Genomic DNA, 14,474 nt, shown 5'->3' on the forward strand with positions numbered 1-14,474 from the left:
TGTGTGAGTGTTGAGCTTTTTCCTGGTTCTGGATCGTCGCCCGCTCGCTCTCTCTCTCTCTCTCATTCTCTCGATCACAGGTGTGCGGCCCACACTCAACTCAACAAAAGCTCGCAGGTTCTAGACTCGGTTACACAACTCGGCCACTGTAATGTAGTGGTGAGTCGTCTTCCCCTCTCGGAGGAACTCGCTCACTGTTAGTGGTGGTGGGGGTAAAAGCACCTTGACCGTCAAAATTTTACCGATTCCCGGAGAGTAAACAGTGATTTTCCGTATCTTCCTCGATTTAGTTGCGCCGAAGACAATACACGAGACGGACGTTAGTTCCCGAAAGTTGCTGCCGTACTCCGGAACCACGTTCTGAGTGTAGTACGACCCCCTGTCGTGAGGTTTCGAGCGCGATCGCGGCCGAGCTCCGGTTTTTGGGCGGTGTGAGTCATTCGCGCGAGCGTTACATAAGTGTGAAGCGTGAAGAACGTTGATCGTGAAGAGTGAGAATTTTGTTTTCGGGGGGAGAGTGACGATCACGAAGGATTTGAACGAGTGTGCAACGTGGGGTAGAACACGAACCTGTGACTAGTTTTGGGGGAAGATCGCGGGATTTGGAGACTTCAACAGCTGATCATCGGCGCGTGATCAACCCGCACAGGATTCAACGAACTCCACGCAACGAAGCGGTGATCCTGGAGAACTGTTCGGGGATCGTCAAAGAAGAAACAGGAATCAAACGTGGATTAAGTCGTGTGTGAGTGGGTAGACCTGGATGATATTGTGCAAAGTCGCGGCCAACCTGGAATTGCGACTTTAATTTTAACCTGTTTGATTGTTCGCGTGTGTGTTTGTGAGTGGGGATTTCAGAATGTTCCCGAGGGAATCGCTGCCGTGTCTGTAGTCCCGCAGACCTTGAAGTATCGTGTGACAACGAAAACAGTGTGAATCAAGATATCAAGCGTCAAAACCTGGAAGTGATTTGAATAAGTTAGAACGCAATATAGCGGACGTTCCAGAAATCGATCCAGAACAGTGTGTTTGCTCTCTAGCTGAAAAGTTCGTGTTTTTTTGTCGCCGCATGTGATCGTGAAAATTAGCGATCCTTTACACCGCAGAGAACTCATCATCCCCGACGTTACATCAACGAATCTTCAACTGTACAGAGAGATAGCAAAAAAAAACACTCAATTAACATGTGCCTCGTAATCGAATACAGCGGCTAAGCGAGTACATTCCGCGCACAACAACAAAAAAAAAACAGGTAAGACGAACCTTCAAAAGACCTTCCTCGCGATCATCTCGCGAGATCACGCGAAAGGATCGTGCTCACAAGGTTGCGGAAGAGAACAATACGCTGCGCATCGCGCGCACCAATACTGAAGCAAAGTGAGCGTGAGTGACCTCGCGCGAACCAATACACGGGGAGCGCTCGTGAGTGGCACGTAAACTGGGTCACAGCGACCGGGGTCGTTGAACTCTTGAAGACTGTGTGGTGGTGTGAGTGAAGGCGACGGGTTGCGTTGTATTAGTGCTACCTGAGAATAGCAATAGAGAAATTTCTGGAAAAAAAAGACTTCTCCGTAAAAAATGGGATATTTGTGAGTGAAAAGCGATTTTTTTAACAATAGAAAGTTCAAAAAGTGTCACTACAATGAATACAAAAGAAATCACAAAAAGTAAAACACAAACTGTAACAAAGAAGATTATTTTGTTTAAAAAAAACATTAAAAACATAAAACTTCTTTCAAAATTGCGTGAGTGCTCCCCCTAATTTTTCGCAATAGAAATCGCGAAAAACCAAACAAAAAAACAACTGAGTTACCGCCCTCTAACTGGGTCATCGCAAGCGCGAGGTGAATGAACTGTCGTGTCGGTAATGCAGCTCGGACCCGAAGTGCATCGCCGAACATTGCCGAGCTGTGCCGAGCGAAGAGAGTGGGAAGCGGGAGAGCGAAAAAAACGTCAAACACGCGAGAGAGCGGGAGTGACTTTGAAGAGAGAGAGAGAGGCGCAGGCGCTCGCGCGCCCATGAGTGAGTGAGTGAGTGAAGGGATGAGAGGCGTTCGGAGCGGATGAGATGAGAGAGAATGGCACAGATGATTTTGCGCTAGAGAGAGAAAAATGAGGCTGGCGCCGTGGCGGGACTTTTCCGGGTGATGTTTAGTCTTGCGATGAGTTCAGTGAACTTGAGCGATTTTTGCGAGCGGGTGTTAGGGAAATTTTGTTGTGTTATTTTTTTGGTATTTAAAAGTGAATTTTGCTTAGTGATTTTTTTGTAATTTTGAATGGTGATTTTTTTTTTTTGAGTAAGTTTAGTGAATTTTTATATCGATTTAAAGAATAAAATTTTGTCGACAATAAAAAAAGAGTTTTTTGAAAATTTTCAATTGAAAATACTCTGTCAATAATTCGAAAAATCTTCGCCAAATATCTTTCTCTGTTTTTATTCTCAAACTCTAAAATGGCCTTGAAGAGGTAAATGTTACAGAGACATCTTATTGTGAGATACAGAAGCTTTTTAGCGCATTTGAATTTTGATTAGTTTAAAATTGAACTAGATTACAATTATTTTTTTAAAGTTGTTTTTGTTTTCAGTTTCACTTTTTAGCTTGCATTTTTTGTCTAGTTTTGATTTATAAATTATTCATGATTTAATTACGATTTAGCTTGTATTTAATCTTTTGGATTGAGTTAGGGTTTTGGTTTTTTGTCTTTTTTTTTGTGACACTTCAAAATTAATATTTCAATGTTAGTTTGTTAATGCTTTTGTTATTTTTTTTTTGGAATTGTTTTCAAATTTCGTCTTCAAATTTGTTGTTTATGTAGAGAGATTCACATGTTTATAGGAGAATTTTGCCTCTTTGTTTGATTTAATTATTTTCATTGATCAAAAAAGGAGATTTTACAACAAATCTCAACACATTCCATCGCCATGACTGTCGTTCAGCACATTCCTGGCAACCATTCTCGGTGTAATTTCTAGTTCTTGCAACCCGATCCCCCCTATTACAGCACACCCGGTCATTCCCGGGACGCCACAGACCTTGACGAGCGAGCGCACAAGTTCATGAACACGGGAAGCCCGCATTCCGCGGCTTCCACTGCAAGCTTCCGATCTGCAGTAGATCCAATTCCTCGAACCCTTATTAAAGGTTTAAATTACTAGAAAATGTGGCGCTCACGGTAGCATAACGCACTGGGAGTTGAAGGGGTTACGAACAGCTTGAAGAGTTTTGACAGTGAATATTGATCACGATTTCGTGAACATTATTCACAATATCGTAAATAAGCTCTTCATGAACTTCCCTTTAATCTAGAGATCTACCAAGAGGTAGATCACCATGGAAGGTGGGTGGGGTGTGCCAAACCTCCCAATAGCCGGTAATTATTTCTGCTACAAGCCCGCTTATGGGGAGGTCTGTTGGATCATCACTGCGAAGCAGTGTCTGTCTATACCGGGTAGTTCGCTGGTGTATGTGCTTCAAACCAGCCATAAAACATTCCTCCCCAAAGCTGGATGAATCAAGTGGGGGGAGGGGGCACATCACTGGGTGTTATTATTCTTGAACTTGACTCGTGCACACCTCTACACGCGAAGCCCCAGCGAGAACTCATCCAAGCGTGATTGCAAACCTTTTTTTGCTTGCGAACTCTCTGTAACGAGAGTTGGCACCAATACCCACAACCACCCTTTTCAGTTCGTTCCGGAGATTATGAAACCCGGCTGAATCTACCACCTGTGGGACACTTTTGCGATCACCACTTTGAAAACGAGGCAAATCCGCTCATCACGACGCGAAAATCCTTGACAGTGACATTAAGCGCTCTTGGATTACACACAAATACCGAACCCTTCGTCATACGTCGGGCAAATATCGGAGGCACGATCTTTATTGACATTGGCGTACCGGCGCGAGAGTCAGCCTTTTGCGAGGTTAGGTAAATTGTCATTTGAGTTGGTGGGGACGCGGCGGAACGTCGAGGTGAGGGGGGGGAAGGGGGGGGGGGGGCTCGGATTAGTCCGGATGAGTTGTAAAATTTGCTGTTTAGTGGATTGTTGAGGTGATGATGCTGGAGAACCAATCAATTAGATGGGGAGGTTTCAGGTGATTGGAACATCGGTTTTATGTCTTTATTCTGTAAACATTCAGTTGGAGTTCTTTCAAATAGAGTTATAGTCCAAAGTTCGAATATTTGAAGTTCTTTAAAGAATTGTAGATCATTTTTTTTCTCAATTCTGAAAGTCAAGCTAAAAATTTGGGTTTCGACTTCGACTGCAGCTTTTGAAAACATCTGACTCAAACTTAAAGAGGTTTATCTATTCCAACTCGGACTCCAATTCCAGCACTCTTCAAAATTAGCCATTTCCATCCTCGGCTTTTGAAGATTTAGTGACCTTCGCTCCCTCTACGGGTTCTAAGAAATCTTATTTTTTTTTTAAGTGTTGATTGTCACTTCATGTTATTACAGGGTGGCCACTTAAATTGGCAAAATCGAGAAAAACAGGAAAAAGGAGGGAATTCGACATTTTTTTCAAAAAAATCTTTAAAGGAAACGAAATTTTTTATGTTTTGTCGGAAATTTCAATCAAAGGGGAAATAAACTATTACAGGGTGGCCAATCAAGTCGGGAAATTGAGAAAGTCGGGATAAAATCGAGAATTCGTCAAAATCCTCAAACAAAAAAAAATCGGGAAAAAGACGGGAATTTGTGATTTTTTGGCAAAAAGTAGGGAATCTCGAGCATACTCGTTTAAAATTTGCTCTTGAATAATTTCGAAATATTTTCTACAATTTAAAGTGATAAAACTCAATTCTCCTTTAGCACTTGATTTTAATGTAAGGTTTTTTCTACCATTTTAGACTATTTGTTAATGCTGTTTGGCTGTTCAAGAAATTAATAATTCTAAGATTTAATTCATGTTTTTTTGTTGAAATAAAAATATAATTTAAAATTCAGATTTTTTTTTTATTTTTTCCTATCCCCTTCTCATTTTCAGTTAGATATGAGTTACAAAAACATTATAATTGGCGAATTTTAAAATATTCATTGAAATTTTATGTTTTGTTATGCTTTTAGTTATTTTGTGAAGAGACTCTACATAAAAAATTAGTGCTTTTCAAAAGTATTTTTTTAGTAATGAACTGTTAAATTTCTATTTCTACCGAAATGGTATTTTATAATGTAATAAGCAATTTTGTTAGGTGTTTGATATTAACTTTTGTTTTAATTATTCTTTAGATTCAAATGCCCTTTTACTTAGGTTCTGAAAAAGTCGGAAAAAAGTCGTGAATTGTAAAATGGGGGTTGAGTGGTCACCCTGTAAATATACCCATTTTTGGCTTTTTTAATGTAATACTTTGGAATATCTTGCAATATTACAAATTCAAAAATATCGAGGTATTTATATCAACAGCACTCAATCGGTCTTTAGCAATTAACTGAATATTTGAAGTTTCCTTTCACTTTTTTTTTCATTTTATTAAATTTTATCAAATTAAAAAAGCAAATGTGGATAAAGCTTGTTTTTTTTTAACTTTAAAAAATATGAAAAAAAAACATTTAATTCATAAATCTGTCTAAATAAGCTTAAAATTTTGTAAATATGGCTATATGAAACTGTTTTGAAAATTCATCTTTCAAAAACAAATTTATAAACATGGTGATAAAGAAAAAAATCTTATTAATCTGGATATTTTACTATAAAATAATATTAATATACTGACCACTCAAAAGATCGCCATAGATTGTTTAAATAAAATTAAAATCCACAATTTAAAAAATCACGGTGAAAACACATTTTAACACGCTTTCCTACTTGTTACTTTTATAAAAAAAATTAAGCTATTTTTTACGTTGTGCACTTCCCGTTTGTAAGTAAAACCGATAAACGATAACATTTAGTTTTTGACAATTTCAAGTTGAAATTTTCAATTTATCATTTGTGAGGTATTTAAAATATTTTTTATTTAATTTCAGCTTTGAATTAAAATTGATTGCAGTTTGATTTATTTAACCATTAATTGAAACAATGTTTCGACAATTGATATAACAGTTTTCAAATGCAGTTTTATTAGTTGTCATTATTCTTAGGGTATGTTTTTTTTACTTTTTAATGCCGTTGCAAATATTTTTCAAAGTTACTGTCGCCCCCCTTCAAATTCGGTTTGAAAAATCAGGAAAAAAAAATATTTTTTCAAAAAGCTTCAAAATTTTAAAGGAAATAGAAGTCTAACCAACTGAAAATAATTAGAAATGCATTTTCCTGCGTTTAAAATCATATTTAGCATGTCTGGGATCGATGAAAAATATTTTCAATTTTTGTGAAATTTCAATGTACAGCACCGCAAAAAGTTTTTTTTTTCGGCGAATCTCTCTTCAATAATTGAAAACTAATGATTGCAAAACAACTAGGCGGGTGTAAAATGCACTTTAAAATTCTCTTTTCATTCAAATGTTGAGGCCATGGCTTGTTGTTAATTTCCCCCTCCACGACACCGACCAAAGTCGAGGGACATAAACTTTAAAAAATATTTGCAACGGCCTAAAAGTCTTGAAGAAATCAGAAATTTTGAACCGAAAATTGAGTGGCCACCCTGCCATTATTCCATATTTGAGGTATTTACAAAAATGTTTTACTTAATTGCAGTTTTTAACTGAAATTAATTGAAGTTTGATTTATTTAGCAATTAATTAATGCAATTTTTCTACATCTGCTATGACATTTCTCTAAATCAGTTTTTCAATTGCAAGCTATCTTTGGTAAAGGAAAACATTTTTTTTTTAAATTCTGGAAAAGTCATTAAAATTTAGCAAACTTAAAAATTGGATATGAGTGGCCACCCTGTCCATATTGATTGTTTGAATAATTCTCTGAATCAAAATTATGAGTTTTGAAATTTTTGTAGTAAATTTTTAGACATCACAAAAATTTCTAGTTCAAAATTCGTTGTCAGCTACTTTTTTTTTAAATTAATTCAAAATTAATAACATTTTTTAAAAGAAATTTTTGACAAGGAATTGTAAAGTCGGGAAAAATTCGGAAATTTGCCAATGAGAGTTGAGTAGCCACCCTGCGTATATTGATTGCATAGAGGTTGATTCTTTGAATCACAATTATGTGTGTTTCAGTTTTTAACCCTCTACTGCCCAATTTTTTTTCGATAATTTTTATTTTTCTCTTGTTCAGGAGGTTATTTTGAGCAACTTTTGTTATACGAAAAACTTTACTTCTTTGGTTTTATGTTTTTCATGTTTAATTTTTAAGTATTTTAATTTGCATTTATCTTGTTTAGTTTATATTTGTTTTTGGTAGTATTTGGTCTATTCTGCCACCTTCTATCATTACATTTTGCCTATCTTATTTTTTCATGTTTTATAGCCACTTTTGCAATTTGTTGCTTGTTTTCTACATTTTTGGCTACAAAATAACACCATTATTACATTGTAAATAAATGCTGGGACAATAGAAAAATTACTGCATGCTTCTTTTTACTTAAAATGTACTTAATGTTAGTAAAAAACACTGCCAAAATTGACCCCTAAAAAATACCATTTTTAAAAACATTGGTAAAGTCACATAAAACAAGTTAAACTTCCAACCCATAAATTTTCTAAAATTTGAAGAGTTCTTCTTTCCAATACTTTTTAAAGCTAAAAAATTGGTTGAAAAATTGATTTTTGGCGATTTTTTGATTCGAAGCCCGTCTAAAGGCGGGGGTTTGTTGTAGAAGGTTAAACTTTTTTTTTTTTAAATTGAGTTGAATTTTTTCTAAAATTATCAATACTTTATTTTAAATTAAATTTATTTTTAAATTTTTAAAACAGTTTTTGAGTGTCAATCATTTTTTGTGTAATTTGAGCTTCTGTAAAAGTCTAGAAAAGTCGTCAATTGAAAACAAAAATAGATTTGAGTGGCCACCTTGGTGATATAGATTTCAAATTCTGAGAAGCCGAAGTTACTGTCGGAGTCAGAGTAGACCTGAACTTTACGAAAGGGTTTCCTCTGGGACCGCGCACTGGACTTACAATCCAGTGGTTACTGGTTCGAATCCCGCGGCGGGCGCTCTCAAAATTCTAAGTGTAAATATGGGTATCCGGCGCCGTCGCTCCGTGCCGTACTCAAACACTTAGGAGCCCAGGGCGGCGAAGTCCCTGTAGTTAAAAGGAAGACACTAGTGGTGGGTAGTAGCAATGGTGGCCGACAGCTATAAAGTCAACTAAATTTTTTTCGTTTCCTCTGAAGCTTTGTCATATTGCTAATTTAGACGATTCTTGGTGATTGATTCCATGAAAATCGGTTAAGATTTTTTTTTAAATTCCTCACTGAGAAAAGTGTTTAATTAAGAACAAGTCGAATCAAAATATGTTATATTTGAAAAACATTTTTGGATGATGCAAAAACAAGATCGATGAAACTACGACTTCATTCATGCTTCCTTTTCTTCCAATCCAACTTTACAGTCTCTTAACCCCACCAGAAATCAAAATCCGAGAACCCAAGCCCCATAGAGTTCAGCGGCTTCGCCCGCAAACCCATTCCCCGATACCCAACCAAGCGAAAAAGGTTCTTCAACTCTCGCTCCGCCTTCACACGTTCAATTAACCGCGGGAGATCGTTTCAGGCGTTGCTATCCAGGCGGGTGTGAAGTGAATGTTCCCGGGGGGGGGGGGGAGCGATTTCTTTTTTTCTAATTACCTCACCTGACTCCCCTTTTTCCGAGGTTTGCTTCCGCTGTGCGGAAACCTAGAACACTAGAGTTCCTCCAAGAACCTAATTACCCGTCGCCGAGGCCATATCGCGCGCGCACTAGACAGGCACGATCTATGCTGCACTTCTCCGTGCACTAGACCAGAACTTGCTCTCTCGCCAGAACGCGCGGGGGAAGAGTGCAAAGAACTCTGGTTTTGGTCTAGCGCGCGTGTATCGATCTTCTGCGAAGATCGCGGGCGATCTTCGACTTGTTGTTCTTTGAGCGATCGTTTCGCGTGGTTACGCTGAAGAGCGCACGCGGTTATGTAGATCATCCAGAGTGGTTGAGGTTTGTCGAATTTCCGAAAAAACGTATCAAATTTCCCCGCCTCAAGGTTAAGGTCGGACCGAACTCTTCAAGGTGGTCCTGCGTAGCTTACGCAACGCTATCGAATTACTCGGAAAAGCCACAAATACCGCGTCTTCTCGCGTTCGATCGAAAGTGACGGGCCCAGAACTCGGGTTGGCCAAATTACCACAAGAGTTCATTACACCGCACGCGTATCGCTGTGTGCGTGCGACGACTTTCGTGTGCGTAGGAGATTTTGGGGTTCGTGTTCTGCGGACGTTCAAGTCTCCCGGCTTGATTTGGCTACCCGACGCTCCGCTACGAACCGGAGAACCGCCGAAGAGTTTGGAAACAACAAAAATAACGATTTTGGCAGCTTTTTGGCGTTTCTGTTTGCGTTTCCATCATTCTGGCGGCTACTTGGAGGGGTCGGGACGGGTTGGATATCGCCTTAACGTGCTTAACCCAACCCAAGGGTGCGTTGAACCTTCCTTTTTGAGGAACTTTTGGAGCATTGCTTCAACGTCAAGTACAATTTTATTGAACCTGAAGGTTTCGGACGTGTGAGCGAGGATTTTTGGAGGGCGAGAAGAATGATTGAAGAACTTGTTTTGGCTTTTTGGAAGGTGAACAAGCGATGAGGTCATGCTTGTTTGAGTGTTGAAGATGTGATGGGAGATGATTTAAAGTGGCAGAATTACTGCGTAGTTATATTTCACCCAAACAGCGATCAGAAAACAAAAAATCACGAAAATATCGTCAACTCTTTGATGATCTATTGAGAGCTCAGAAAAGATTTTCACAACGTCTCACTTTCATCGATTAAAATTGATTTTTTTGGAAATTGTTTCAAGACAAGACTTACTACCTGTAACGCTGCCCAACTCTTCTTCCCGAGATCATCCCCTCGAAAGCTCAACCAGGTGTATCGAAAATCTGCCACAGAGAGTGCATTTGCCCCTTCTCCCCAAGTTCTATGAACTCTTTCCACTCTGCTGTTCGGTTGCGCTTCTTCACGCTCCGAGCTCGGAACTCGGAAACCATAACACCTTGCTCAACAGAAGAGTCAGAAGAACAACAACGCCACTGCCGGCAAGGTGCTTCCTCGGAGATGTGCTCAATTAAACCATTATTTTGCTACCAGCACCAGAGCTTCATCATACAAAAAAGAAGAAGAAGACGACGACTTGCTGAAAGTAAAAAGGCCACGCAACGAAATCGAAACTTTTATAGCTTCTTCCTTTGCTACGTGGTTCTGCGCGCGAACGCGCGCTCAGGTTCTCGCCACGAGGTTCTGACCAACGAAAACGAAACCTCCTTGGTTCTCGTTTCTGACTCAACTCAACTCGATGTGTTCACCCGGGTGGAACGTTCTGAAAGGGGGTTCAGCGACCTCCGGGGAAGTTCTGCACAACCTGGAGCTCATCGCGCAGAACCCCGTGGAAGTGGAAAGTGAGAATTTCATCATCAATCTCGGTGGGGTTTTTCTTCATCTTCGCAAGAAATTTTCGTTCTGCCTCTTTATGAAATCAAATCGAGGAGCTTGAGCGAGGACGGGATTCGGAAGAGGGAAAGCGTAATTTGCAATTACGATGTGGCAGCTTTGAGAAGTGGTGCGCGCCCACACCGATTGGCCACGTGGTTTGGAGTGAAAAAGAGCGTTGGCCTCGGGGACTCGCGTTCGTGGGTGTCACAATAGACAGTTGAAGGTGGGCTCGGGGAGGATGTTTTGTCTGGAATGATGAGTTTTTTAAGAAATAGCTTGTTATTGAGGGACTTTGCAATTTAATGCCATAGACTAAATTCATCATGTTGAAGTTCTACATGAATAATATTAACTAGCTTATGGTTTATCTAAAGATAATAATTTTATTCAAATTAATTAATTTTGTATTAAAAGATGTAAAGTTACACTTACAAATTTTAAAACATATGAACAAAAAAAATGCTCTCGTAGCTTTCATTTTTGTGTCAAACTTATCAGTATTTTTGTGCAAAACTGTTTAATTAATATTTAAAGTGTAAAAATTTTCTCAAAATAAAAAAAAATCTAAAAACAAGTACCCCTGGAAAATAAAAAAAAGTTATTGATTTTTTCAGATATCTTTTCAGTGAGCTTTTAACATCATAACATAACAATAATCAAATCAATCTAAAACTAAAATTTTGATCAAGACTGAAACAAATAAAATTTAAAGTTATTGTTTTTTAATGCTATTTTTTACTGTTTTTGAAACCGCCTGGAGTGAAGGATATTTTAAAACACTCAAAAAGCAAAATATAAAAAAAAAGTATTTAAAGCTTTTTAAACTACACCCCAAAAAAATTTATTACGTTTTTTCACCCTCGACAAATTTTAAAAAAAAGTATTTTGATAAATAAATATTCTCGAAAAATATGTGTTTTTATACATTTTTTTTTTGGTATTTATGGTAACGACCATGCTTTTTGCATAAAAATTATAAAAAAAATAAAAATTACGATTAGAGAAAAGTTTGTGATAAAGTGACATTCAGGAAATGTAAAAGATTTTTTGCAACAAAAAATTAAAGTAAAATTTTTTTATGGTTTACTATAATAGATGGAACAATACTAAAATTTATATGGAATAAGTCAACGATGAAAATTTACAAATTCTTTAGAGGGATCCGTCAAAATTTTCAGTTGTAATATTACCATAATTTTTTACTGTGTTTCTAAAACATGATTTTTCAATCTTTCAACTATAAATCTTTGCTATCTAGGCAAATCAATATCAATTTACTTTATGGATTTTTTTTGAGAAATTATCAAATAGGCACAAAAAAATGGCTCAATTTGAAGATAAGAAATTATGTGTAAATATTTTGTTAAGAGATTGACTGTTTGGCGAGAAAAATCACAATTTAGCATCAAGTATGAAAAGCATAATAAATATTGGACAATTTAAATTATTTACAGATCGATCAAATTCCAATTGAAAAAAAAATACATTCAGGTTGAAAAAACTACATTTTAATTGATGAATTGAAAAATCTAGAGTTTTTAAATAAAAAATCACCAAATTTAATGCTCAAAAATATTTTGACTGAATGAATATTTTTTGGAAAAAAAAAAACAAAAAATCTTAAGAGTTAATTTAATTTGTTATAAAAGTTACTAAAAACACGGAGTTTTTTGGTTGGGTTTTTTTTAAACTGCCTAAAACTAAATCTTGATAAATTGATAAATTGATAAATTGATTTATTGATAAATTGATAAATTGATAAATTTAAAATTGATAAAATGATAAATTGATAAATTGATAAATTGATAAATTGATAAATTGATAAATTGATAAATTGATAAATTGATAAGTTGATAAATTGATAAATTGATAAATTGATAAATTGATAAATTGATAAATTGATAAATTGATAAATTGATAAATTGATAAATTGATAAATTGATAAGTTGATAAATTGATAAATTGATAAATTGATAAATTGATAAATTGATAAATTGATCAATTGATAAATTGATAAATTGATAAATTGATAAATTGATAAATTGATAAATTGATAAATTGATAAATTGATAAATTGATAAATTGATAAATTGATAAATTGATAAATTGATAAATTGATAAATTGATAAATTGATAAATTGATAAATTGATAAATTGATAAATTGATAAATTGATAAATTGATAAATTGATAAATTGATAAATTGATAAATTGATAAATTGATAAATTGATAAATTGATAAATTGATAAATTGATAAATTGATAAATTGATAAATTGATAAATTGATAAATTGATAAATTGATAAATTGATAAATTGATAAATTGATAAATTAATAAATTGATAAATTGATAAATTGATAAATTGATAAATTGATAAATTGATAAATTGATAAATTGATAAATTGATAAATTGATAAATTGATAAATTGATAAATTGATAAATTGATAAATTGATAAATTGATAAATTGATAAATTGATAAATTGATAAATTGATAAATTGATAAATTGATAAATTGATAAATTGATAAATTGATAAATTGATAAATTGATAAATTGATAAATTGATAAATTGATAAATTGATAAATTGATAAATTGATAAATTGATAAATTGATAAATTGATAAATTGATAAATTGATAAATTGATAAATTGATAAATTGATAAATTGATAAATTGATAAATTGATAAATTGATAAATTGATAAATTGATAAATTAATGAATTGATAAACTTAAAAATTTAAAAATTCAAATAGATGACAGATTGACAGATTGACAGATTTGCATATTAAGAAATTGACAGATTGATAAATTGGCATATTAACAAATTGACAAAATTAATGATTGACAAACGAATTGACGTGATGAATTGATAATTAAAAATACAGAAAAAATAAAAAAATATATTTGAAAAATTTGCAATTTGACAACTGAACAGATAAAAAACAGATTTAAAATTAGACTGGATCCTACTTTTGAAAAGTTCACAGATTGATAAAACTATTGAAAATTTATTGATTGTCAAATTTACATGTTGCTACAGATCGATTTTCCGATAGATTTGCAAATTTAGCTGCAAATTGGAAATATAATGATTGACAATTTGATTAACTGTTACATTGACATATTTACAAATTGAACGATTGACAAATTGACGGAATGACAAATCTGCAGATTGAAAAATTTACAGATTGAGAAATTGACAGATTGAAAATTGACATATTGAGAAGTAGATTTACAAAATGACCAGCGCACAAGAGCTTGACAAATTTGAAAAGATGACAACTTGACAGATTGACAAGTCAAAAATTTGACAGGTTGACAGATTAACAAATTGACAAATAAAATTGTTCACAGATTAACATGTTTTGCGTCTCGTTCCCCACCGGTCCATCTCACATGATTAATCACGTTCCATCACTCATCACACCTCTTCCTCCAAAAATTTTGACAACCAAATCACAATTCACCACCACTCTAAAGTGTGTTTGCAAACTCTTGGCCGCGCTAATCGCTTCGTAAATCAATTCCTCCTCCGAAATATATGCGTTCATCAGGTTCGCCTACTTCGTTTGACGTAACCACTGCCAGAAGGTGCCATCATCTTTTCGGTTGAGATCAGCTCAAAACAAAGCAAGCAGGCGTCTTGACTTTGACGGTCCTGAAGGAATTTTTGGCTGAAGCTGTGTTTGCGTACATGAGGCAGCAAAACGTCAAGAAGCAAGTTTTTTTTTATTTCTTCTGCGCGCTGAAAGAAACAACAACAAAACAAATTGCGAAGAAAAGACGAAGACGAAGAGTTCGGTTGAGTAATCCACGCAATAAATGGCGATGTGACCTCGAGAGAACGTCCGTTCTTGGTGGAAGAAGCACACACATACGCACACCTTGACCAACAACACGCAAATCTTCTGTAACTTGTTTGCCCGAAGAAGCTCCTCCGCTCGCTCACGATGT

The 14,474-nt window shown here is 35.4% G+C and overlaps 1 protein-coding gene across 1 annotated transcript in view; it reads left to right on the forward strand.

Annotated features, from left to right (window-relative positions):
* Positions 1-279: 279 nt before the first annotated feature.
* Positions 280-14,474, forward strand: part of LOC6039439 — an 88,356-nt gene continuing 74,161 nt past the window's right edge. Inside the window, exon 1 of the mRNA XM_038261984.1 lies at positions 280-1,252. The gene's annotated coding sequence lies outside the window, so the exon portion shown is untranslated. The remainder of the gene's footprint in view (positions 1,253-14,474) is intronic.

This window comes from Culex quinquefasciatus, chromosome 3 (genome assembly GCF_015732765.1).
Source record: "Culex quinquefasciatus strain JHB chromosome 3, VPISU_Cqui_1.0_pri_paternal, whole genome shotgun sequence".
In the NCBI taxonomy this organism is placed as follows: Eukaryota; Metazoa; Arthropoda; class Insecta; order Diptera; family Culicidae; genus Culex; species Culex quinquefasciatus.